This window comes from Zalophus californianus, chromosome 3 (assembly GCF_009762305.2).
Source record: "Zalophus californianus isolate mZalCal1 chromosome 3, mZalCal1.pri.v2, whole genome shotgun sequence".
NCBI lineage: Eukaryota > Metazoa > Chordata > Mammalia > Carnivora > Otariidae > Zalophus > Zalophus californianus.
The window spans coordinates 72005395-72031681 of NC_045597.1; the positions used below are offsets into that span (position 1 = coordinate 72005395).

Sequence of the window (26287 nt, forward strand, 5' to 3'; positions counted from 1 at the left end):
AGAACTAAGGCAGAGTTCTTGCAGGAGCTTTGAAGATGTGTGTCCACACACACACACACACACACACACACACACACACACACGCACACACACACACAAAACCAAAGGATGAGAAACATATTGGTTCAAGGTATATTAACTTTAAAGGCATAAAGGTTAAGATAGCTTTCCCAGAAATCCAACACAGTGACTGCCATTTAAATCCCAATGATCTGATCTAGGTCTTAATGTCCACATTTAACTATAAAGACACCTGGGAGAGTGAGTGTCTTAGCTCCACACATTGCTACTACCCAGGACGTCACTGTTCTGAGCATAAGAATGGCAGGCTGATTATTGGCAAGGCAAAAAGCAGTACCCTCTACAATGTGTTCAATTTCTACTTCTTGGGATTATCTTGTAGACTAATAAACAGAGTTTTAAAAAATCTATGTGGTATGAGTTAGGTGAGTACAGAGTTTTTTAATGAGTCAATTAAAACAAGCTTCTCAATAGTATATTTATGTTCTTGATTATTATTGTCAGAAGAGGCAGTCAGTTAAGCGCCTGCCTTCGCATCGGGTCATGATCCCAGGGTCCTGGGATCTAGCCCCACATCCGGATCCCCGATCACTGGGGAGTCTGCTTCTCCTTCTGCCTCTGCCCCTCCCCCTGACTTGTGCACACTTGCTCGCGCGCTCTCTCTCTGACAAATAAATAAAATATTTTTAAAAAGAAGAGGTGTTTTAGTCTCTTGTCACGATTGTGTTTTTTACCTGGCAATACAAGGACCTTAGAATGCTGTACTGAGAATCATAGCCAACACGCCTAAAGCACTTGCTCTATATCAAGCACTGTTCTAAGTGGTTGACATATATATTAATTAATTTAAGTATCACAATAACCCTATGAGCTTGATACTGTTACTATCTTCATATTAAGAGAAGTATAGAGACATACAGAGATGTTGGTTAAGTTGTTCAAAGCAAATTGATAAGTACTAGATAATAAGTACTAGAGTCAAGATTGCAACCGAGGCAATCTGGCTCTAGTATCTGTTCTATAACCCACTATGCACCGCTCAAACCTGACCACCCAACCAGTTAGTTGTTCAATATTTTATTTCTAGTCTGTTACCCTCATCCCCAAGTTAGATGTTACTTTCTTTTATTGTATGTCATCTATATTTATTTATATTTAGCAATATCTTTGCCCACAATTTCTTGTCTCAGACATTCCAATTCCATCTGGAGTATTTTCTCCATATTTCCTTAAAAGTTTCCTTTGTGGGTACTTCTTAATTGTCTCTTAGTACATTGAAAATAATTCACTGACTGTGTTACTGTCACTGAAAAATAAGATTTTACTCTCATGACATTTCTTTGTAGGTAATCTGGGTTTTTTTCCTGGTTGTTTTCCAGATCTTCTTTTTACCTTTTATGACCTACAGTGTCTCTGTGTTTTATCTAGCTGTGAACTTTTTTTTACTACTTGAGGTTCATTTGGCTTCCTGTATATGAGAATTTAGATCTAGCAATATTTCCGAAAAAAATCTTAGTCATATGTCTTTGAAAAATCGTCTCTTTTTATATGCTAGAACTTATTACTGTCACTTCCTTATTGTTTGGTAGAGTTTTATATTTTACACATCTTTTGAATGGTGTTCCAAATAATTCCTTCAGTTCACTAATTCTTCATTCAGCTGTATTTAACCTGCTCTTAAATCTTACTGATTTGTGACATGTTTTTGTCAGTTGTATGTATTGCAAATATCATCTTCCACTTTTTGGCTTCCATTTACATTCCCTGTCTTTTAGTTTAGTAATATCATCAATCAGGAGAAACTGCTAAAGCTTTGCAGAGATGATGCTCTCCCTTGCTATGAGTGCAACTTCCAGAACAGGGAAGTAAGGACCTCTGAAAATTTACTTCTCCAGAAAAACAATGAGAACGCTGGCAAAAACTGTCAAAAGTCAATTTTTTCCAAAACTCTGGAAAGATCTTCTGCAATCTTATGAGCGCTTATTCAAGAGAAACAGCTGAATCTCAGTAAATGGAGTGGACTTGTGACATTTCAACTTGTCCTAATCCCATTCACATCTCCCTAGCTCTTCAGTGGCCTTGAACAGCAAATACAGTAGCTCTGAAAACCAGCACCCTAGCAGCTACTAGAGGGGACAAAATGAGTATGGAGCTCCCAAAAAGACCATCCCCTAAGAATTGTCTCTACTTGATCTGTCTCTCAGCCTGCTGAAAAGTTCAACTCTCAGGGCTTCTTTTCTTTGTCTTGTTTCTGATCTTAGAAGAAAAGCTTTCAGCTTTTCACCATTAAGTATGATGATAGTTGTGGATTTGTCACTTATGCCCTTTATTATGTTGGAGTATGTTCCCTCTGTACCTGCTTTATTGAGAGTTTTTATCATAAATAGATGTTGAAGTTTGTCAAATGATTTTTCTGCATCTATTGAGATCATATGATTTTTATCTTTCAATTTGCTAATATGTTGTATCATGTTGAGTGATTTGCAAATATGGAACCATCCTTGCATCCCTGGAATAATCCCACTTGATTAGGGTTTATGATCCTTTTAATGTATTTTTGAACTGGTTTGCTAATATTTTGTTGCAGATTTTTGCATCTATGTTCATCAAGGATGTTGACCAGTAATTTTACTTTTTTGTGGTGTCTTTGTCTAGTTTTAGACAAACTGGTCCTGGACTTCTGTTCGTTGGGAGTTTTTTAAAATTACTGATTCAATTTCATTGCTAATAATCAGTCTATTCAAATTTTCTTTATTCCTGATTTAATCTTGGAAGGTTATGTTTCTAAGAATTTATCTATTTCGTGTAGGTTGTCCAATTTGTTGACACATAATCATTCCTAGTAGTCTCTTAAAATCTTTTGTATTTCTGTGGTATTGATTGTAACTTCTCCTCTTTCATTTCTGATTTATTTATTTTGGCCCTCTTTCTTTTGTTGGGATATAAAATTCTGATTTATTTATCATGCTGAAGATAATGTTTATTTCTCATCTACTGTTCTTTCGATTAGTGGGTCATATATATAGTTTAACATTTACAGATAATTTTTTCCTGATAAACAAGCCAGAAAACAAATAGGTTTTTTATTGTTATGTTAATCACCATACATTACATCATTAGTTTTTGATGTAGTGTTCCATGATTCATTGTTTGTGCATAACACCCAGTGCTCCATGCAGAATATGCCCTCTTTAATACCCATCGCCAGGCTAACCCATCCCCCCACCCCCCTCCCCTCTAGAACCCTCAGTTTGTTTCTCAGAGTCCATAGTCTCTCATGGTCGTCTCCCGCTCCAATTCCCCCCCCTTCATTCTTCCCCTCCTGCTATCTTCTTCTTTTTTCTTTCTTAACATACATTGCATTATTTGCTTCAGAGGTACAGATCTGTGATTCAACAGTCTTGCACAATTCCCGGTGCTCATCATAGCACATACCCTCCCCAATGTCTATCACCCAGCCACCCCATCCCTCCCACCCCCCCCACTCCAGCAACCCTCAGTTTGTTTCCTGAGATTAAGAATTCCTTATATCAGGGCGCCTGGGTGGCTCAGTTGGTTAAGCGACTGCCTTCGGCTCAGGTCATGATCCTGGAGTCCCGGGATCGAGTACCACATCGGGCTCCCTGCTCAGCGGGGAGTCTGCTTCTCCCTCTGGCCCTCTTCCCTCTTGTGCTCTCTATCTCTCTTTCTCTCTCTCTAATAAATAAATAAAATCTTTAAAAAAAAAAGAATTCCTTATATCAGTGAGGTCATATGATACATGTCTTTCTCTGATTGACTTATTTCGCTCAGCATAACACTCTCCAGTTCCATCCACGTCATTGCTAATGGCAAGATCTCATTCCTTTTGATGGCTGCATAATATTCCATTGTATATATATACCACATCTTCTTTATCCACTCATCTGTCGATGGACATCTTGGCTCTTTCCACAGAAAACAAATAGGTTTTATCAGAAATAACTTAAGGGTATTTTTTCTACATAGCCCTTGAAAAAAAATGTAAATCATTTTCTTCCCAGGGTTCAATGTAGCTCATTGCTTAAAAAAATAATAATAAAAAAAGATTATTTCTTTTTTTGTTTTTATTTTTAATTATTTTATTTAAATTCAATTAGTTAACATATAGTGCATCACTAGTTTCAGATGTAGAGCTCAGTCATTCGTCCATTGCATGTTAACACCCAATGTTCATTACATCATGTGCCCTCCTTAATTCCCATTACCCAGCTACCCCATTACCCCACCTACCACCCCTCCAACAAACCTCAGTTTGTTTCCTATAGTTAAGAACCTCTTATGGTTTGTCTTCCTCTCTGATTTCATCTTATTTTATTTTTCCCTCCCTTCTCCTATGATCCTGTTTTGTTTCTTAAATTCCACATATACATGAAACCCTATGATAATTGTCTTTCTCTGATTAATTTATTTGGCACCAAAAGAGTAGAAAAAGATCAATGAAACTAATAGCTCTTTTTCTACTCTTTAAACTCTGTTCCATTTATTTCTGTTTTGATCTTTATTATTTCCTTCTTTCTACTAACTTAAGCTTTGTTTTTCTTTTTCTAGTTCCTTTAGGTGTAAGGAACTTAGATCATTTGAGATGTTTCTTGTTTCTTGGGTCTGTATCTCTATAAACTTCCCTCTTAGAACTGCTTTTGCCAGGCCCCATAGCCTTTGAACTGTTGTGTTTTCGTTTTCATTTGTCTAAAGGTATTTTTTTATTTCTTCTTTGATTTCTTCATTGACTTATGGGTTGTCTAGTACCAGAATTGACTTCCTTTTTATGACTGATTAATATTCCATTGTATGGACATATTGCATTTTATTTATCCATTTATCCATCAGTGGACACTTGGGTTGTTTCTACCTTTTGGCTACTGTTAATAATGCTGCTATGAATATTTGTGTATGAATATCTGTTTGAGTTCCTGTTTTTCATTTTTGGGGGGTATATACCCAGAAATGAAATTGCTGGGTCATATGGTAATTCTGTCTCATATTTTGAGGAATTGTGAATCTGTTTTCTAGAGCAGTTACCCCATTTTACATTCCTACATAGTACACAAGAGGCTCAATTTCTCTATCTTTGCCAATACTTGCTATTTGCTGCTTGTTTGTTCTTAAAAATAGTCATCCTAATGGATGCAATCAATTGAGTTTTTAGTTTCAGTGATTATATTTTTCATTTTTAGAGTATCCATGTTTTTCAAACTTCTATTTTATTTTATTTAGTAACACTAAATACGATTCTGAATGTTGTATTTCTCTATTTGAGGGTTTTGTGTATCAGTTTCTATTCTCTCTTTTACTACTCATTTCACTAATAGTGTGTGTTTCTTCTCTATTTAGTTTTTAAATTATTATTGTGAATTTCTCATTTCCTTATACATTTATCCGTGGGAATTCTTCGAGCTTTCAGTTGAATGTGGGTTCCTCCAGAAAGGATTTGTGTTTACTTTTAGCAGCCCTTGGAAGGCCTTGATAATTTGGGACTACTTTACATTTAATTCTGGCTTGAGGTTGTTTAGATTCATAAGTAGTATAAACTTGTACCAAAATTTATGTGGGGAACAAACTGAGATTATGAATTCTCAAGAGAGACTTTTACCCCTTCAATGAACAGCAAGGTCAAGGTTTCTCCATTGTTTCTTTCTGCATGTTGGTTTTTATTTCTTTTTTACCCTAACACAGAATATCACTCTTGGGTCCCATTTGAATGCAGGAGGGAGTGTCTCCCATTATATTTGCTAATTTTAGAAGGCGCTCAGCTTTTTTTCCTTCCCTGAACCTTAATTAAGTTGAGAGATATTTTACATTCCTAGTGGTAAAATGGACCACAGCAAAGGTACAAATTCTTCTCAAATTAATTTGTAGTTTAAAGGAAATTCCATTCAACATTCCAGAGTTATGTGTGCGGCAGGAAAAAATATGGTAAAAGAATTCTAAGAATAAATTCATGTGAAGGGGAAGAAATTGAGAAAGAGAAATAGGAAGAGGGAAGAATTTCCCTACTTGATATTGAGCTATATCATAAAGCTGTCCAAAAGAAATGGTGTAATACATAACCAATAATAAAGCAGCCTGGGGGTGCCTGGGTGGTTCAGTCGGTTAAGTGTGTGCCTTCAGCTCAGGTCATGATCCCAGGGTCCTGGGATCAAGCCCCGCGTTGGGCTCCCTGCTCAGCAGGGAGTTTGCTTCTCTCTCTCCATCTGCCTGCCCCTGCCTCCGCTTGTACACTTTCTCTCTCTCTGTCAAATAAATAAACAAAATCTTTAAAAAAAATTAAAATAAATCAACCTAAATAGCTCAGAAGTAGACCCTATAAAACATAAGCTTAATGTATAATGGAAAACTTAACACAAGTCAATGAGAAAGGGGTGGATTATTCAACAAATGGTGTTGGTCAACAGACTATGTAGTGGGGGAGGTCTATATTCTCACTTTATTGTACACATTAGATAAATTTGGGCTAAGTTACATAACTGAATATAAAAGCAGCTATAAAATCATATATTGTATGAGTGATTCTCACTCTGGTCAAGAGAAGTTTCTGAAAACAAAAGCAACTGGAGACATAACATAAGGAAAAATAATTAGATAAAAATAGAAAATTTGTACAGCAAAAGTCATAGAATTATACAATTATCACCTAGGGAAAAATCTTCAACAGTATAAACAAGAGAAAACAATTCCTCTGTCCTTATGACATAGGACATTGCTTTATTACTCTAAAATATTTTAGTTTCTGCTTTTTTCCCCAAACTCATTTATTCCCCACTCAAAATGCTGCCTCCAAGTATCAGAAGTGTGTCCACTAACCTGGTAAAAGCATTATGACATGATGCTTTCCTTTACTTCCTGTAGATTCAAGTCTCAATCCATTATAATGTGCCTTTAGCCCGAAGAACATCTTTAGTGTTAAGAAACACTAGAGCAAGTCTGCTGGCAACAAATTCTTTCAATTCTCATTTATCTGAAAAGGTCTTTATTTCAACCTTAAGATATTTTTTTCTGAGTACAAAACTCCGGGTTCACTGTTTTTTGCATTTTGTTTGTTTGTTTTCTAAAATGTCACCCATTATGTTCTGATGAGAATCCATGTTTTTTCCCCATTTGTGGTATGTACTCGCCCCCCCCCCCGGCCCTCCCCTTAAAGAATATCTCTGGAATTCTGCAGTTTGACTAGGTAAGGTGTTTTTTCTTTGTATTTGTTCTGCTTCCGGTTTGATGAGCTTCTTGGATCTATAAATAAATATTTTTCATCAAATTTGGATTTTTTGGCCATTATTTCTTCAAATACCTTTTCCTGCTAAGTGTATGATTTCAGGCAGCAGCAAGTTGATCTTAGGGCCACATAGTGTGGTGAAGGGGCTGGGGTTAGGCTGTGAAGCCATTTGGACAAATAATTTAGACATTTAGTTTCCTCTTCTACAGGAGAGAAAATTGTAATCCTCACCTTGTGGAATTTCTTAATCCCACAAGACTTAAATAGAATGGTGCTTATCTAAATGGTGCTTGGAAGGTATGAGTAAATGATGCACCTTATTCTGTTTACAGCATTTCTCCAGGAGGCCCCAGCTGAAATACACATATAATCAATTATCTTCTATGAATATCCTAAAAGACTCATTTGTTGAATTACCTGGCAAAGAGCGAGGACTATTTATATTCTTTTGCTGTGTTTAGAGTGGGGAAACACAGGAAAAGTTCCCAGCATGGGTGCTAGGGTTTTGGGAGACTTTGCAAAGGCAAATGGGCACACACATTCCAGTTTGTGTTGATCAGCAACCTGCCTTTCCCCAGCCAGGAGAACTGGTCCATTCATCCTTGTTATCAAATGCGTAATGCACAAGAAAGAATGTGCAAAACTGGAGATGTCCGTATTGTTATATTCTCTGCTACCGCAAAACAAAACAGGACAGATTTACTGTCAGAATTAATGTCTTCCAGTTCTCTCAATTATCATTGGTTTAATCTGACAAGTGTTTACTTTAGACCTTGATGCTTTGTCTCTGCCTAATTTTCAGCACCAGAAAAACAACAGGGTTGTAACTGCAAGAGATAAACAAGGTTTCTAAATTATCTGTTTCATTTCTTCATGTTGCTTAGGATGCTAATGTCAGTTTGGAAAGGTTGGCTCATTGTGAGGGAATGTGTGTGCTTGTTGGAGGGGAGGGCTCCTGAATTGCTGTTTCCTGAGTGATTATTTGTGATGGGCAGATGGAGATCAATGCTGGAGATGAGTGGAACTGAATGGAGTCTACCCGGAGGAAAGATGTGCAGATTAGGGGGTAGTGATGACATGTGTTGGAAGGCAGGCAAAGAGAATTCATGTTAGGTTAGAGAGAGAATGGGAACCTGGCCACAACATGAGTCTGCATGCTCATTTGCTCATTATGGGTGAATGAGTGTAAAAATGTACTGAAATGCTGCCCATGGTATCTGCCAACATCTATTTGTGTATTATTGTTCCCTTTGATTGGCAATATGTCCCATGATTGGGAAGAAAGTTTTGGTACAGACAGAAGGTCGGGCACCACTGCAAATATACTTAGGTCACTGTAGTGTCAATTAAGGTATTTCTCCTTCACTTGAAAAAATTCTACCCATAGTCAATTAGTAAGTCAACAGTTATATTGACTTTAACATCAGTGTTTTATGTACAGGGCTTTAAAAACTTAAGATTATTACATGGGAACAGAGATACACAAATCAAAGCATCTCTGCCCCCCAAAGAAAGAAAATTCTGAGAAGAGACATTTGTACCTTTTGGTTCTGTGACAACCAGTTAGAATGCCACTCAGCCAACCTGATAGATGATTAACGGTGGGGTAATAAGCTATTCAGGACAACTAACAAATAAATCTGTCTGGTGACACTTAAATAGGAAATCTAGTAAGAATAAAATAGTCTCCTAAAAATTCTTCTTTAAAACAAGACAAACAAACAAACAAAAAACAAAACAAAACAAAACAAAACACAGAAATCAGGGCACCTGGGTGGCTCAGTTGGTTGAGTGTCCAGCTCTTGATTTTGGCCCAGGTCATGATCTCAGGGTTCATGGAAGTGAGTCCCAAGTAGGGCTCTGCACTCAGCGGGGGGAGTCTGTTGGAGATTCTCTCTCTCCCTCTGCCTCTCCCCCTACCCGCTTGAGTGTGTGCACACTCTCACAGGCTCTCTCTCTCTAAAATAATAAATAAATCTTTAAAATAAACAACAAAAAAAAAAGAAAACCCAAAAGTACAGCAGTGATCCCAGCATTATGGTATGCTGAGTTATCCAGTTTGATCTAGTAGGAGTGTGGGGTTGGCCTGCCTGAAGCTTATTGGCATGAGAGACAGAGGAAGCTGCTGGGATGGAACTCAGCTGAAGGAGAGGAAGTTCACATTCACAAGTTTGTTTCAAAGCCAGTGTGAAAGAAAGAGGACAGTTCTCATGATAGCCAGGTTGCTTACATTGCATCCTTGAGCTTTGTTTCCAGGATTTCATGGGAGAGGAGACTAATTAAAAGAAAGGGTAAGACATAACAAGTCTCCAGACAGTGGGAGCCCAGGGCAGCCCTGGTGTGTGGTTTGTGCAAGCGTGTTTCAGAACTAGCACAACTGGACATCAGGCATCTTTTCTCCAACTGGGATAAGCTTGGAGCACAGGTCAGATGTGGCTGGAGAGACTGCTGGGGCCAGATGGGAGAATGCACAGGATAGATCCTTCTGGGCACTCTGGAAATGGTTTGGACACATCTGAGCAAGTAGGGGAGTGAGAATAGAGAGTAGACGCCAGTTTGTTTTTAGTCTGCTCACATTCCTTCCCTTTGGGAACTACCCCTTCCTCTATTTCCACGAGACTGGTGGAACCCCCGTTCAACTTCCTCCCCACATTGCCGCCATGTCCCACAGAGGTACGCGTGTGACCCAGGCTAGCCCACAAGAGAATGCCACTCTGTTGGAATCAGTGAAAGGTGCATGTGCTTGGGCTTATGACCCAAGCGGAGCCTATTAGAGTGTTTTTTGTAGGGTTGAAATGGATTCTGTGCGGCACTTCAACGACCATCGTTTCTACCCTGGAGAGATTTGGCAGAAAATACAGCCATCAGAAAAACTGTAAAATGGAGAGAGCCAGACAGATTTTGAGGACCTGGCTTCAGCCTTATGTATAGCTGGCAAATCCTAAACTTTTCAGTTATATAACAGTGAACTTCCAAATTTCCCTACAGTTGTTTAAATCAGATGTAGATTACTTGCAATTGAGTGATTTTTTTAAAAAGATTTTTATTTATTTATTTGACAGAGAGAGACATAGCGGCAAGAGAGGGAACACAAGCAGGGGGAGTGGGAGAGGGACAAGCAGGCTTCCCGCTGAGCCAGGAGCCTGATGCAGGGCTCGATCCCAGGACCCTGGGATCATGACCTGAGCCAAAGGCAGACGCTTAATGACTGAGCCACCCAGGTGCCCCTTTTTAAAGATTTTATTTATTTGACAGAGAGAGACACAGTGAGAGAGGGAACACAGCAGGGGGAGTGGGAGAGGGAGAAGCAGGCTTCCCGCCGAGCAGGGAGCCCGATGTAGGGCTCGATCCCAGGACCCTGGGACCATGACCTGAGCCGAAGGCAGACGTTTAACAACTGAGCCACCCAGGCGTCCTGCAATTGAGTGATTCTTGACTAACATGGAGAAGTGATCGTTTGTTTCTGGTTTTGACTATTTCAAACTATGGTTGGCTGTGATAGCAAAAACACGAATCTCAGAGAAAGAAGTCAGGGACAGATTGTACTTTCCTCAGTTTTGTGCCCAATGTCTCCTAGGGAAATTGTTACTAAGAACGGCAATACTGGGATGCCTGGGTGGCTCAGTCAGTTAAGCGTCTGCCTTCAGCTCAGGTCATGTTCCCAGGGATCCCGATCCTGGGATCAGGTCCCGCATCAGGCTCCTTGCTCAGCAGGCAGCCTGCTTCTCCCTCTGCCTGCCACCCGCTGCCCCCCTGCTTGTGTGCTCACATGCCTACTCTCTCTCCCGATCTCGCTGACAAATAAATAAAATCTTTAAAACAAAATGAACAGCAATGTTTATCTTTGGACATTTTCAAAAACTTGATGGTTTAATGAGATAATTGCTAAATATGGTGCACCCAAGAGTATTACCTCTGAAGCATCTACATCTCCCTTCTCCTTAATAGAGCCTCATATCATGGCACCGGGGACCCCTGGTCTCCAACAGACTGCAATGTTCTCATTGCCTCTGTTTCTCTGAGAAATGAGAGGGAGGGGAGATAAAGAAGTGGAAGATGTTTTTTGAGGGGGGGATAAGATTTCTAATTTGTGTTCAGCTGGAAAGAAGTTCAGAAAAGACAGTGGGGCTTTATCCTTTCCATCATTGCTTCATGTAGAATCTATGATTCTTGTCGGAAATCCCCTCAGGTAATTCATCATTCATCACTTCACAAACGTTTGCAGCCCTCCTCTGGGCAGGCACTCTGCTTAGCACACATCCATGGACGGGTAGGATAGGGCCTTGCCTTTACGGAATTTCAGCCTAGCTGGGGGAAGATAGATAATTAAATAATTTAAATGAAATGTAATACGCGTAATGAATGGAGAAGTATGGCGTGCTAATCAAGACTCTTCATAACAAGTGAGAGAAACCAAATTCAATCTAGCGTAGATAAAAAGAGGCTATTTACTGACAGCGTTAACAACCCTGGGTACTTCTTTTTTTTTTTTAAGATTTTTATTTATTTACTTGAGAGAGAGAGAGCACATGAGAGGGGGGAGGTTCAGAGGGAGAAGCAGACTCCCCGCCGAGCAGGGAACCCGATGCGGGACTCGATCCGGGGACTCCAGGATCATGACCTGAGCAGAAGGCAGTTGCTTAACCAACTGAGCCACCCAGGCGCCCAACCCTGGGTACTTCTGTCTTTAGGGTTGGCTGGATCCAGGGTCCCAACAGTGTAATCCAGTCTCTCTGTCCCCATCATCCTCACTGCCTTACCTCTATCTCTCTCTGACCTTTGCTTTCTTCTGTGTCTTCTTCATTCTCAGGCAGGCTTTCTTGCTGGCAGAGATAGCCATCGTTAACTCCAGAAAAACATCACCCTTAGTACATGAGATCTCATAAAAAGAGAGCTCCTTTTTCTCCCAGTCCCCATAGCAAACTCCTCAATTATTCAAAAAGCTTTTTTTGGTCCATGCTTACTACTGTATCAATAATTGTGCCCAGAACTTTGAGGTTTTATTCCTGGCAGGTCCTGTTTGTGGGTCCATCCTGAGGCTGCACTAAAGAATCTGTGAGGTGTACTCTGGAACACTTTTTGGCAACCCCTGAAGATAACATATGTACCAGATTAAGAGCATCAAGAAAGGTTTATTGGAGGAAACTGACGTGGGAAGGATGAATAACAATTTTTATAGCAATAGCTAACATTTATTGCCGGCTTGCTGTGTGCCAGGCACTGTGCTGAGCACTTTACGTATGCATTCCCATTAATATTCACCACAACTTCTGAAATAGGAGCCATTATTTTGTCCATTTCATAGAAAAGGTAATTGAGGACAGAGAAGTTAAGTAACACCCTCAAATCCCCACAGGTAGTAAATGAATAGATAGTTAGGTAAGTGAACTGGGAGGGGGGGCGTTCCAGGTAGGGAACTGCATGTGGGCAGACCCCAAAGCACCTCTGAGAGACAGGCCTGGTGATAGACGTGAGCATGTTGGGGGACCTTAGCATCCCTGCTTCTCCACTGCCCTTCACATTCTTTCAGAGCTTTGTTTCCAGAGACTGATAAGCCCATTCAATGACTAAGGATCCAGATGATAAACGACATTGAATTCCCTACTCATATCCAGAATTTTGGCCCCCAGGGTTCTTACCAAACACCATACCTCTATCTAAATTGGTCTTTTTGAGAAGGCTCACCATGGGTGGCCCATTATCCCAATGGTTTTAACAACATTGCTACAACTACGTGGTTGCCTATGGCAGTTGTATGATTCTATTTGGCAGATGGGCTAGTCTTAGGGAGTAACCCAACCTAATTAATCTTTAATTTTTCCCTGGGCCCTGAATTCATTGGTATTGCCATTTTCTGGTTGTCCCCCATCTCCTTTTCCCCATATTGGAGAACTTTTCTGGACATAGATCAAAACCAGTGGCAACATTTCCAGATGTCTTTCATTTTATAATAGGTCACCATCTCCACTGCAAGCACTCTGGGACCCAAAGTCTGAAACCATCCTGTGGAGAACCATGGTATGCATGCATCACCCTAGAGCCTAAGGATACATAATCAGAAGTGGTATATTTCTATTTACAGAGACATTTGGAGCACAGTCAGCTCTTAACACCTGTTCTACCCAAGTCCAGAACCAGGTAAGTAGCTTATGGTCATGATTAAGGTCAAGTAGTCTGAAATATCATTCTGTACTGTGGTTGGGAAAGATGAGGAAGAAGGTAACAGTGAGTGAAAAGACCATACTGAGGCATTGTTGGAAGCCTTTGTGGTAGAATGACAATCATCTGATGACTTTTAGCCACCATGATACTCTTTGAATGAACTTTGCCTTCAGTACGTGAACAGCTAAGATCTGCTTTAACCTTGGCTTTTTAGAGAAACCTCAACCTAAGTTTCACCACGATGCGCGAATTATCTTGGCATAGGCACCAATCCATCAGAATGGGTGCAGGACTATAAACAGTGGTTCAGTTGAAATGGTGCTAGCCAGCTGAATCTCAGCCCCACCTGCTGTGATCGCGTATTCTCTTTTCACCTAAGAGACGGAATTCAATACCCAATACAAGACAATCAGACGCTCCTCTATGCCGATGGCTCTTAAAGGGGGGTGATTTTGCCTTCCAGAGGCCATTTGGCAATGCCTGGAAACATTTTTGGTTGTGGGAGGGTGCAACTGTCACCTAGTGGTAGAGGCCAGGGGTCCTGCTGACTTTTGTACAATACACAAGGCAACAAAGAATTCTCTGGCCCCGAACGTCAATAGTGGAGAGAGTGGGAAACCCTGCTCTAGCTAACATCCTCAGCTGCCCAACAGCTGCCCATGCTCTGCATTACGACCAACCCTCTGCTGACGGCCTTGTTGCTTTCAGCTTGTCAACTTCGGGGTGTGCTGTTGGTTCATATTGAAAAGGCCTTCATAAATACTATGCCCCTGTGGCTTTTTTTCTCCACTAAGCCTCTTAGTAGTCGGAGAATAAAATGATGAGATACTAATGAAGGTATTCTGCTGCTATTTCCTTTTATGTGAAGCATGCATTGGGTGAAAAATTTGATGATAGTAATAATAATGATGGGTAGCCTTCATGGAGTCATTATTATTATGTGCCAGGCACTGCTCCGGGGCCTTTCCGGCTTTCTCTCAACTCTTAGAGCAGCTTATTAGTTCCTTAGCTTATTAGCTTTCCTATTTTTTTAGATGAGGGAACAAAGGTCTGAAGAGGTCAATTACCCACTGAAAGTCCCACAAGTAACTCTGTATCTACCACCGGTGTTCTCAGCCACTGCACTGGGCTTGTGGCCTTAGCCCACTCTCTTAGGAGGAATGTTCAGTGTAAGATGCAAGCACAGAGACCTAATTCCGAGGTTGTGAGGTGAGCATAGCTCGAGGCGGGAATGGGACGGCTAGAGATATGGACACACTGTTGAGAAGCCCAAAATGTCTTTGCATAAAAGTTCTACTTTTGCTCTGCCAGGGAGAAACTTCTGGGGTGTTTGGGTGAGCTGAGATCTCATATTTTTTTTTAATCTTAATATGGCAAGAAAACTTCATGAGCAATGAACATTTCCCGAGTGCAGAAACCACCGTGCTAGGCTTCGCTGAAGCTGGTATATCACTCAAGTGGCATGCTTTTCTAGAAATCCAAAGAAAGAGATGGCTTCTGCCAGATCAAATTCCTGCAGAAATTAGCTAAGCCTCACAAAAGGTAATGATCTGGTGAGCTGCCTCCAGGTGCCATGCAGAACCCTAAGGTCTATAAGCAGACCTTCCCTGGTTGAGTGAGACAGGTGGAAAGGACAGCGGAAGAGTCTCAGAAGTCTAGGTATAAGGGTCCATGACTTTTTCTTGGATTCCTCTTCTTCCAGTCAGAAGAGGAGAAGAATAAATAGTAGGAGGATGGAGGAAAGAACACAAAGTAGGAGGGAGTGTTTGTTGACACCCCCCACCTCCCTTTCACACATTATCTCATTTAATCCTCCCAACAATCAGTCAAGAGTAGATAGTGCTGCCCTGTCTTAAGGAGACCGTAAGATGTTAAATAACTTGATCAAAGTCACAAGCTGATAAGCAATGGAGTCCAGAGTCACGCCCATGCCTATCTGATGCCAAAGTCCAGTTTTCCCCACTCTGCCCCTCTGCTCGCTGTGGGAAACAACAGCTTTCCGAAGCTCATAGCAGAGTGCTCACATCAGCTGAGAGCAAGTGGGCTGCCTGTGGGGGTAGCACAGCTAGGACACTGCAAATGCTGTCGACAAGGAGGAGATCTCGAAGGTTTTCCCATCATCCACACTGGGCACAGGAGCCAAGTGGGAGAGAGTAACTGTGTGAAACACCTTTATGGCAACAAATTGACGGATAAGCAAATGGAGACATGGGTCTTAAGTGTCGAAGAGCCCTGCACTGCCAGTCCCAGGCCCTGGCTCTGCCTCTACTTGGTCCCGTGACCAGCATGGGACCTCCCCGCTTCTGCACAACCAGAGGTTTGCGCTGCTGGTGCTTAGGTCATGACATTTGCACTCTGACAGTTCTTTGAAAATACGATTTCCACCACATATTAATTTGCTAGGGCTCCTGTAATGAGACGGGGGTCCTTAAACAGCAGAGGTTTATTTTCTCACAGTTCTGGAGGCTGGGAGTCTAAGATCAAGGTGCCAACATCCTTAGGTTTTGTTTTGTTTTGTTTTCCCCCCACATGTTAGACTTTATTTTTGTGTACACATTTGTTTAACAGTCACTGAATTTCTAGGCCAAGTTCAGGTGACTGAAGAGCCTTTATAGTTAGTTTATATTGTCTAGATTTGGAGTATGCTGCAAACACAGTCTGGAGAAAAATGGGAAATAAAATCTTTCTAAAGACAGGCTTAGAAATTCTAATCCAGTAGGTTAAGATGTTTCCTTTCTCTGATCGCAGGGCTGACTCATACCTGGCTGCGAAGCCACCATTCACAGGTAGAGCCGAGAAAACAGGGTACAGACTCCCAAAAACAAGACCAACCAATCCACCCCATGTTATGGTACAGATTTCACAATTCAAATCAACTGTATTCAAAGGTCAACTTACCAAACCTTTGTAGGATACACGCCCTGTCAAAACTGAGATCACTGCCATTGGTAAGCCAGCAGCTGTGACAAGCCATATGAGCCTGTGTCCCATTGAAGATGAGTCGAAAGAGACTATTTGCTGTGAGACCACAGAAAGCAGCATTAAGTCCAATACATATCGATCCATGCTCAAGTAGATTCTTTCTGCTTCTGGGAGTTGGTTAATTTTTTTGGTTATGATATTGAAAATTAAGTTTTCCATGACAGTATCATCTGGTTCATGATTTTCCATCTAGAGCCTTATGCTCTCCTCATAGCCGTTGGCGCCTCCAGCAGTCTTCCTCCGCCACGCTGGGGCTCAGTCCAACCTTTGCTCAACTGGCCTGAGGGCAGCCATCTTGGGCTGACACATGACTGAGGTGCAAGCTTAGCTTCTTCTGAAGCTTGTCGATGGCTGTCCTCTTATCGTGTCCTCACATGGCCCCTCCTCTGGGCTCACACATCCCTGGTATCTCTCTATATGCCCTAACCTTCTTTTCTTATAAAGATGCCAGTCATGTTGGATTAGGGCCTCATTTAATTTAATCACTTCTTTTAAGGCCCTACCTCCAAATACAGTCACATTCTGAGTTCTGGGGATTAGGGCTTCAACATTAGAATTTTAGGGGGACACAATTCAGTCCCTAACACCGTATATAATCTAGAATGTTGTCATGTGTTTCCTAAATTTATATGTCAGTGGATTTTGTATGTTAAAGGACACAGCAAAAGTATGGGAATTAAGTTAAAAACTTTTTTCATGGGGCACAAAATACTTCCAAACACTATGGAAACCCAATAGGAAGTACGGACCATTGGCCTTCACATCTGAAGCAAATTTAAACTGGGAAGGTGAATGAGGAAGATGCCTCTCTCAGTGGTGACTCCTGCCAGGGCTCAGGGCTCAGGTTAGAGCTTACTTCCCGTCAGTACTGGAGGGCTGGCCTGGCAAAGCAAGCCCAAGCCCAGGGCTCTAGTTAAACAGGGGCTCCAAAAGGTTTTAATTTGAAAAAAATGTAATGTTAAAGAAAGAAAAACATTGAAGGGAATCAGGGCAGCAGGGAAAAAAACAGAAATGGTTAGACTTCTTCATACTTATTTATATATATATGTATGTATATATATATGTATGTATATATATATATATGTATATATTTTAGAAAGAGAGTAGGTGTGTGAGCCAGGAGGGCTGGGGGGGTGGGGAGGGTGGTGGACAAAGGGGAGGGGGAGGGGAAGAGGGAGAGAATCCTAAGCAGACTTTGCACACTGAGAGCAGAGCCCGATGTGGAGGTCAGTCTTACAACCCTAAGATCACGACCTGAGCCAAAATCAGGAATCGGCCCCTTAACTGACTCCATTATTTTAATATTTTTATTTTGAATATGTATGGAGAAGATAGGGCGCCCTCAACTTTTGAGAGCTCATGCTCTGTGTCCCTGGTTACCTGGCACTAAATGCCTGAAAAGCTTGTCAATAGTTGAATGGCAGGCCTGAGCTGGTTTCTTGACAAACCACAAAGGCTAGTGAGAGTTGAGGATGAAGGCATGGGTGTTATTTGACTATATAGATTTTGGGGGGGATGATGGGGCTGGAGGCAGAATTTCATCTTGTTTTGTCTACAATCCTGATTTTTAATAACATCTATTGAGTTTGTTGTAAATTTTCAATGCAGAATATTGAGGTAAGTAAGTATACAAAACAACTAAAACTCCTTCTAGGGACAACATTTTTATGTTTCCAGCTTGATTATATGTAATATGTCTGTATAGAATATATGCTTATATATGTTAATGTAAGTGTATATGTGTGTATATATAAAATTATGCAGACAAAAATACTGTATCTCATTCTTACAATCTGAGTACTTCCCACAACATTAAATATTGTTTGAAAACATACTTAATGGCAGCTTAATATTCTATTCCATTTTATGGATGGATCTGAATGTATTTAGCCAACTCTTTATATTTGGACATTTATGAGCTTTCTTCTTTTGTTATTATAAATAACCTTGTGATAAATATACATGGACATAAATCTTTGTGGGCATCTCTCACATTTTCTTACAGCTGTATATTCTAACAAGGATGTACATTGTAAGAAAGACCCTTCTGCTCGAGGGTAGGCACACCGTCTTTGTGGTGAAGGAAAAGCACTTTCTACTGTAACACAGTCATGCATACAGCTGGCTTCAAAGGTCTCCTGAAAATCTGGCAGAGATCTGATTTCATTCTCTAACAGCTAACCAATCGTCAAATCCTCTAAGCCCAAGGGCTGTACTTTTCAATGCTAATGGACGCCAGGCATGTCACTGTCTCTTCCAGAGGGGCAATGTTTTGTCAAGGTGTTTATAATTCTTCCCATCTGGCCCAGGGGAGACTGTCCCTAGGATAGAAAAGCTGTATTAATTAGGACTCTTTTGGATGTAAGTGACAGACACCCAACACAAATGGCTTTGGCAAAAAGGAACATCTCTCTGGCTCTTCTCCAGATGGGCGGCCTCAGTGAGCACTGGAATGGGGACTTGGGCACTATTAGCACTCACTTCATCCCTCCCCTTAGACTTTCCTGTGTCCACTTCTCTCAGGCTGGCTAATTCCACACCGCTGCAACTGTGCCTGCTGCTGGTACCTGGCTGACACCTGTCCAGGTCTGCTGTCAGGGAGGAAAGAGACTTCTCTTTCTTCCAATTCCCAAAGGACTTGGGATGGCTTCTAAGGTGACCTCAGTTCATGTCATCTACCCACATGCTGTGGGTCCTCGCTGTAGCCAGGAAATAATTGGCTTGGATCAGGGGCCTCCCACCCCCAACAACATTTCTATGCTGACAAGTGATGGGGTTCTGTGAGCTGGTCATCCCTACTGAAGATGCAAGAGTGGGGGAGGTTGGGAGGACAAGAGCAGAATCTCCCAGAAAAGGGGATAGTGCTGGTTCCAGAAGAACAAAAAGAAGCTGGTCAGGTAACATTAGAGGTCTTCTGAAGAATGCAGTGATGTTCTTTCCCTCCCCACCTGGACCCCCAGGGAGCCGGGAGAGTGATGGTTTAACCACTCAGTCCTTACAGGGCCAACAACTGACAGCCTTCTCCTGCAAAGTTTCTGGTTGTAAGAACACTCCTTTATTATGGAAAATGAAATGCTCCAATTCAGCATTTCGCATGACCCCACAAATCAGTCTAGCCACTGAAGTTAATAGTAACGTTCTCTGGGCATTCATTATGGTACCAGCTAGGGTACTAAATGCTTTCCATGAATATCGCCATTCATTCATCACCAGCACCATAATCCTTGTTTTAGAAATGAGAAGAGCGAAACTTGGAGCAAATGAAGTAATTTGCCTAACTATATGTAGCTTAGCAGTTGCAAAGCCAGGATCTGAAGCCATGTTCTCTGACTCCAGAGCCTACATGCTTAACCAGTCCAGGATACAGTCTTGAAGCATTAGAAAATGAAGGAGCTCTGTTTCCTTGATCTGCTTAGTAATAACAATTATTAAGTGAATACTTTCTATATGTAGACCTATACCAGGTGCTTTACATATATATGTGTATATAAATATACTTCATTATATTATATCTAAATGTAGATAATATACAGTTGATCCTTCAACAACACAGGTTTGAATAGTATAGGTCCACATATTTTTTACAGTATGGCACTGTAAATGTATGTTCACTTCTTTATGATTTTTTTAATAACAATTTTTTTCTAGCTATATTATAGGAATGTAGTATATAATACATATAACATACAAAATATATGTTAATTGACTGTTTATGTAATCTGTAAGACTTCCAGTCAATTGTAGGCTATTAGTAGTTAAGTTTTTGGGGAGTCAAAAGTTATACAGATTTTTAACTGCCTGGGGGTGGGGTGGGGTATGGGGAGGAGGGAATTTGGTGGCCTAGCCCCTATTTTGTTCAAGGGTCCACTGGGTAGTCTAATTATATATATAATATATAGTTTTATATATAATATGTAGTGTTATATAAATGTATTTTATATATACACTATAATATTTAGATATAAATACTACATATACTACAGTTTCAGGTTTACAAAAATATTGAGGGGTACATACGGAAAGTTTCCATATGCTCCCTTTCCCCCACTCAGCTTCCCATATTATTAACTTCTTAAATTAGTGTAGTACATTTGTGACAGTTGATGAGCCAATATTGAATCTTATTATTACCTAAATTCTATAGTTTTTCTAAAAGATTTTATTTATTTATTCATATGAGAGAGAGAGAGAGAGAGAGGCAGAGGGAGAAGCAGGTTCCAGGCAGAGCAGGGAGCCCGATGTGGGATTGATCCCAGGACCCCAGGATCACGACCTGAGCTGATGCTTAACCCACTTAACCTGGGCAGATGCTTAACCCACTGAGCCACCCAGGCGCCCACTTCTATAGTTTATGTTAAGGTTGACTCTTTGTGTCATCTACTCTATGGGTTTGGACAAATGTATAAGGACACGTATCCACCATTACAGTATCATCTGAAGTAGTTTCACTGCCCTAAAAATACCCTGTGCTCCATCTATTCATCCCTCCCACCCCTACCCCCCCATCAGCCCTTGGCAGCTATTGATCTTTTTTTTTTTTAAAGATTTATTTATTTGACAGAGAGAGACACAGCGAGAGAGGGGACACAAGCAGGGGGAGTGGGAGAGGGAGAAGCAGGCTTCCCGCGGAGCAGGGAGCCCAATGTGGGACTCGATCCCAGGACCCTGGGATCATGACCTGAGCCGAAGGCAGACGCTTAACCGACTGAGCCACCCAGGCGCCCCTCAACTACTGATCTTTTTATTTCCCTATAATTTTGCTTTTTCCAGAAGTTTGAATTATATAGTGTGTTGCTTCTTTAAACTGGTTTCTTTCACTTAGCAATATACATGTAACAGTCCTCTATGTCTTTTCATGGCTTGATAGCTCCTTTCTTTTTATCAAGAAATGGTTGACTGGATATACTGCGGCTTATTTGTTGTCACTTATTGAAGGACATCTTGGTTGCTTCCAAGTTTTGGCAATTATGAATAAAGCTGCTGTAAACATTCGTATATAAATTTTTGTGTGGACAGAACTCATTTGGGTAAATATCAAGGAATGCAGTTGCTGGTCTATATGGTAGGACTATGTTTTGTTTTGTGAGAAATTGCTGAAGTGTTTTCCAATGTAGCTGTACCATTTTGCATTCCCACCACCAATGAATGAGAGTTCCAGTTGTTTCATATCCTTGCCAGCATTTGGTGGTATAGGTGTTTGGGGTTTTAGCTATTCAGTGGGTATGCAGTGGTATTTCATTATTTTAATTAACAGTTCTCTAACAACATATGATGTTGAATATCTTTTCATATGCTTATTTGCCATCTGTATATCTTCTTTGATGAGGTGTCTGTTCAAGTCTTTTGCCCATTTAAAAAATTGGGTTGTTTTCTCATTGTTGGGTTTTAAGAGTTCTTTGTATATTTGGGGTACCAGTATTTTATCAGGTATGTGTTTTGCAAAGATTTTCTCCCAATCCATGACTTGTCTCTTCATTCTCTTAACAGTGTCTTTTATAGAGCAGAGGGTTTTAATGTTAATGAAGTCCAACTTAATCAATTTTTTCTTTTGTGGATTGTGCTTTTGGCGTTGTATTGAAAAAGTCATCACTAAACCTAAAGGTCACTTAGGTTTTCTACTCTATTATCTTGTAGCATTTTTTCATTTTGCATTTTACACTTAGGTCTATGATTTATTTTGAGTTAACTTTTGTGATTTTTTTTTTTTTTTTTTTTTTGCACGTGGATGTCGAGTTGTTCCAGCACCATTGGTTGAAGAGACTATCCTTTCTCCGTTGAATTGCTTTTGCTCCTTTGTCAATGATCAGTTGGCTCTTTTGTGGATCTATTTCTGGGGTCTCTTTTTCTGTTCCACCTTTACACATATTTTTCTTTTTTTCTTCAGCTTTACTGACTACATATTTTTCATTGTCACCATGAAGTTATGCCTATCTAGCAGGTAGTTAACTCCCTATTTTGCAGATGAGGAAACTGAGGCCAAGAGAGGAGAAGACGCAATTTACCTAGGCCAGCAGTGAGGTAGAGTTGAAAACCACATCTGTCTGACTCTGATTCTTTGCCTGTTTATAACCCCCATCCTGCCTGATGGTGCTAGGCTGGGACTTGGTCTGTCAAGTTTAACCTTAGAAGGTGCTTTCCAGAGCCTAAATGCTAGCAACTCCTTTCCTTACTGGTCTTTGAAATCATGGCTCATTTGCTCCTTGATTCTAATCAAGGTTGCCTGTCACTCACAGTCCCTCTGGACCTGCTATGCAAATAAATCCTAATCTGCCTGAAATTTAGCTTTACTTAAAACATTCAACCAGTTTTTTTAAAGCTTTTCCCCTAACTTTTATGTTTTTAATTTTTTATTATGTTAATCACCATACATCATTAGTTTTTGATGTAGTGTTCCATGAGTCATTGTTTGTGTACAACACCCAGTGCTCCATGCAGAATACCCTCTTTAATACCCATCACCAGGCTAACCCATCCCCCCAACCCCTTCCACTCTAGAACCCTCAGTTTGTTTCTCAGAGTCCATAGTCTCTCATGGTTCGTCTCCTCCTCCGAATTCCCCCCTTCATTCTTCCCCTCCTGCTATCTTCTTTTTTTTTTTTAACATATATTGTATTATTTGTTTCAGAGGTACAGATCTGTGATTCAACAGTCTTGCACAGTTCACAGCGCTCACCATAGCACATTCCCTCCCCAATGTCTATCACCCAGCCACCCCATCCCTCCCACCACTCCAGCAACCCTCAGTTTGTTTCCTGAGATTAAGAATTCCTGCTGAGACTTTGAGCATAATCATTTTTTTCCCTGCTCACACTGAATCCTTTTTGCCAGGAAGTTGCTTGCTTATGCACCTTATCACTGAGGTTCTCCTGATGTCTTCCTGAAGACAAAACCTGCTGGGTTGGATTGTTAAACTGAGCACAGTGCTAAATATCCCCTTGGTTAAGTTCTCCCCATACACCCATCAGGGCCTGGAGCACTTGCTCTCGGAATTTACACATTAACTCTATGTCCCCTCTCTGTGTTGCCCAAACAGTGCATTTCTACAACCCACTAGATTCTATTTTACTGCCAAGAGTCTTTTAAAAAAAAATCCCACAATCATATTTCAAACATTAAGGGATAGACTTCTGATAAGAATATAAGGTTTTTTAAAAAAAAGAATATAAGGTTTATACACTCCCAAACAGAGATGAAATAGCTCTGCAGAAGATCACACAGCAAATGAAATGGTAGAATTCCCAGATTCTAATCCAGATCTGGTACAAAGGCAAAGAGGAGGTCCTTGAATCACAGCAGGCTTCCTTCTGTGGGAAGGGGGACATCCTTTTGATGGCTTTGTCAGCAAGTGAAGGGGGCTGTGTGGGATTCAGGAAAAGCTCCAGCACAGGAGACCTTCATAACGCAACTCAAGGGCATCATTTCATCACTGCACAATTGAAACCGAAATTTGTTTTAAAATAGCACATACCTAGCTGCTTATTATGACACCAAACTGTTCATTTTGACAGTGTTCAAAGTGCTTTATCAATATTAACTCATTTCTGTGTGTTCCCTATAACCTTTCTGAAGCTAACACCATGCAGTTATGTATTTTATAAACTGCTAGTGTGGTTCCAAGACGGTTTCATATCCAGTGGCTGACAGTGAGCCCCCATTACTGACCAAGGACATTGTGTGTGTGTTGGGGGGGGCGTTGGAAGGTGTGGAGAGGATTCAGAGGCCACGAACACTGCACTATTATTTTTCTGTGCTTTTGTTTTGTTTTGTTGTTGTTTGTTTTTAACAAAGTTATAAGGAGTCTGGCAGGATTAATCTATGACCCGCTCACGTCTCCCGTGGCACAGATTACTGCATCTCTGTAGGTTGTGGTTCTTGTGTGGGTTTTTGCAGCAAAGAGAGACAATAAAGAGGGAGCTTGTGAGGTGAGCACTTTGGGATTTGGTTCTAAAGTTTTTGCCATCTAGGGGAAAGTAACTCTGGATGTAAGCCGCTTTGACTAGCCAGCCGGTCAGGTGTGCTTGTGACACAGGCCGATTCAGGCTTCAGGGCCCTTCCAGACAAGGGAGGGGCAAGAATAAGTTATTTATTAAAAACAAAGGAATAGCAATAATAATCCAATGACAAAGAAATGGAGATTTACTTAAAACAAACAAACAAACCCTTGAAGTACCTCCCAGATGTTTTATCTCTGGAAAAGGAACACTGGTGGCGAGTTCGGTGTCAGCTCGCTGGGGGCCGCCGCTCTGGGTAGCGCTGCCCAGCCTGTGGCACTAACCCTGGCCCGCGCGGTCCCGGCTGTCAGAAGACCGGAGGATGCAGTCGCGCCGCCGGCTCCGATTGGCGGAAAAATGGCAACAAGCGGGCGGGGCGGCAGCGAAGGCGCCGGGAGCAGCCACCCGCCCTCCCGCCGGGGGAACCCCAGGTCTGGGTTCTGGGCGCGAAGACGCCCCGCCCACCTCCTCGGTCCCTGCCGCCGCCGCCGCGCCGCGCTCCTATTGGTGCCCGACGGTGACGCGCGCGAGCAGGCCTGGGCTGCCAGGGCCAAGGGGCGGGCGCGAGGGACGGGGGCGGGGGCCGGGCGCGCGGCTGATGAAACCCGGCGCCGGAGTCCGCCCGCCCTCTACGCTCCATTCAGTCGGCGCCGGCAGGTGTGAGCCGCAGGTCAACTGCCGGGCGGGGCGCGAGGCCAGCCGGCATCCGCTAACCGCAGCTCCTGCTCCCGCCCCCTGCGCGCCGCGCCTCCGTCCGAGCGGCCGTCCTTCCAGTAGCGCGTGCCTGAGCCCCTCGGCGGATTAGCCCGCATCCTGCCACCGGCCGCCCGTCAGCCGCTTCGGTGAGTGCCCGGCCCCCGCGGGCGCCGGGACAGCTGCCCCGGTCCGGGTCACCTTGGAGGGGCCCCCGGAGGCGCGTGGGGCCGCGGGAGGGCGGCGCAGGGAGCGGCGAGGGTCCGGCGCCGGGGGCGCTGGCATCCTCCGGGGTGGGCGCGGGCAGGGCGGGCGCGGGGTTGTGCGCGCGGGGCCGGTGCCCATGCGGCTGTCTGCTCCACCGGAGTCCATTTTGGCTCCCTGAAGACGCGGCGTGGCGCATGATGCAACACCGAGTGAGTAAGCGTGGACGACCCGGCGCCGCCGTGATGCCGGCCGCGCGCGCGCCCGCCAGCGACCCCGAGCCGGGACCCTCGGGGTAGTAGGGGTGGGCAAGGGGCGGGAGCGGCAGCGGGCACGCGGGCCGGGCCGGAAGGCATCCGGAGGCCTGCCCTTACATGGCGCGGAGCAGAGCACCCCGCCCCGCCACGAGGTCCGCGATGTGTCGTCGCAGTGGTGGGAGCCCGCCCTGCGGCCGCGAGGGTGGTCCCGCGGCAGGTGGCCCTCCTGGGGACAGCCACAACCTGCTGGCGGCGCCCACGTCTCTTCCCCAGAGCTCCTGTCGCGCCCCGGAGCGCCTACACCTCTTGTCTGAGTTTCTAGGGTGATTTCGGGGAAGTTCCCCCCTAGGTGGGCTTCCTTGTGACCCGAATTGATCCGGGAAGGCTGACTTCTTCAAGCCTTCCAGATGGTTTGGAGCGAGAGGAAGTTCTTCCGGCTTAATAAAGACCACCTTTTCCCAGTGTGTCCTTTCTGCGAAGTAGAAAACTTCCCAGACCGGGCAGGTCAGGCAGGCGTTCTAAACCTGTGTGTACACGGAGCAGCCGTTGTGCTGAGTAGTGCTACATTCAGAGTGCTGTTTTAGCTCCTTCCCCTTTTCAGTGGGTGTGGGAACCAGATACCAGTGGTGTTTGACTTGTAAGATTAGGGTAGTAGAAACGTGCCTTCAGGAAGAAAACTGCGCCTCCCAGTACACGCGGTGGGGCTCTCCTAGAAAGAAACCTAGAGTTGTGTTCTATTCCAGATTTAG

General features: G+C 42.6%; 1 protein-coding gene and 1 pseudogene across 2 annotated transcripts in view; one reads left to right on the forward strand and one right to left on the reverse strand.

Moving 5' to 3' along the window:
• Positions 1–15979: 15979 nt before the first annotated feature.
• Positions 15980–16582, reverse strand: LOC113919227 (annotated as a pseudogene).
• An 8395-nt stretch (positions 16583–24977) lies between these two features.
• The window catches only part of SLC7A1 (solute carrier family 7 member 1), a 78554-nt gene continuing 77244 nt past the window's right edge, over positions 24978–26287 (forward strand). For both annotated transcript variants that reach the window (XM_027589354.2, XM_027589353.2), the window contains exon 1: positions 24978–25226. The gene's annotated coding sequence lies outside the window, so the exon portion shown is untranslated. The remainder of the gene's footprint in view (positions 25227–26287) is intronic.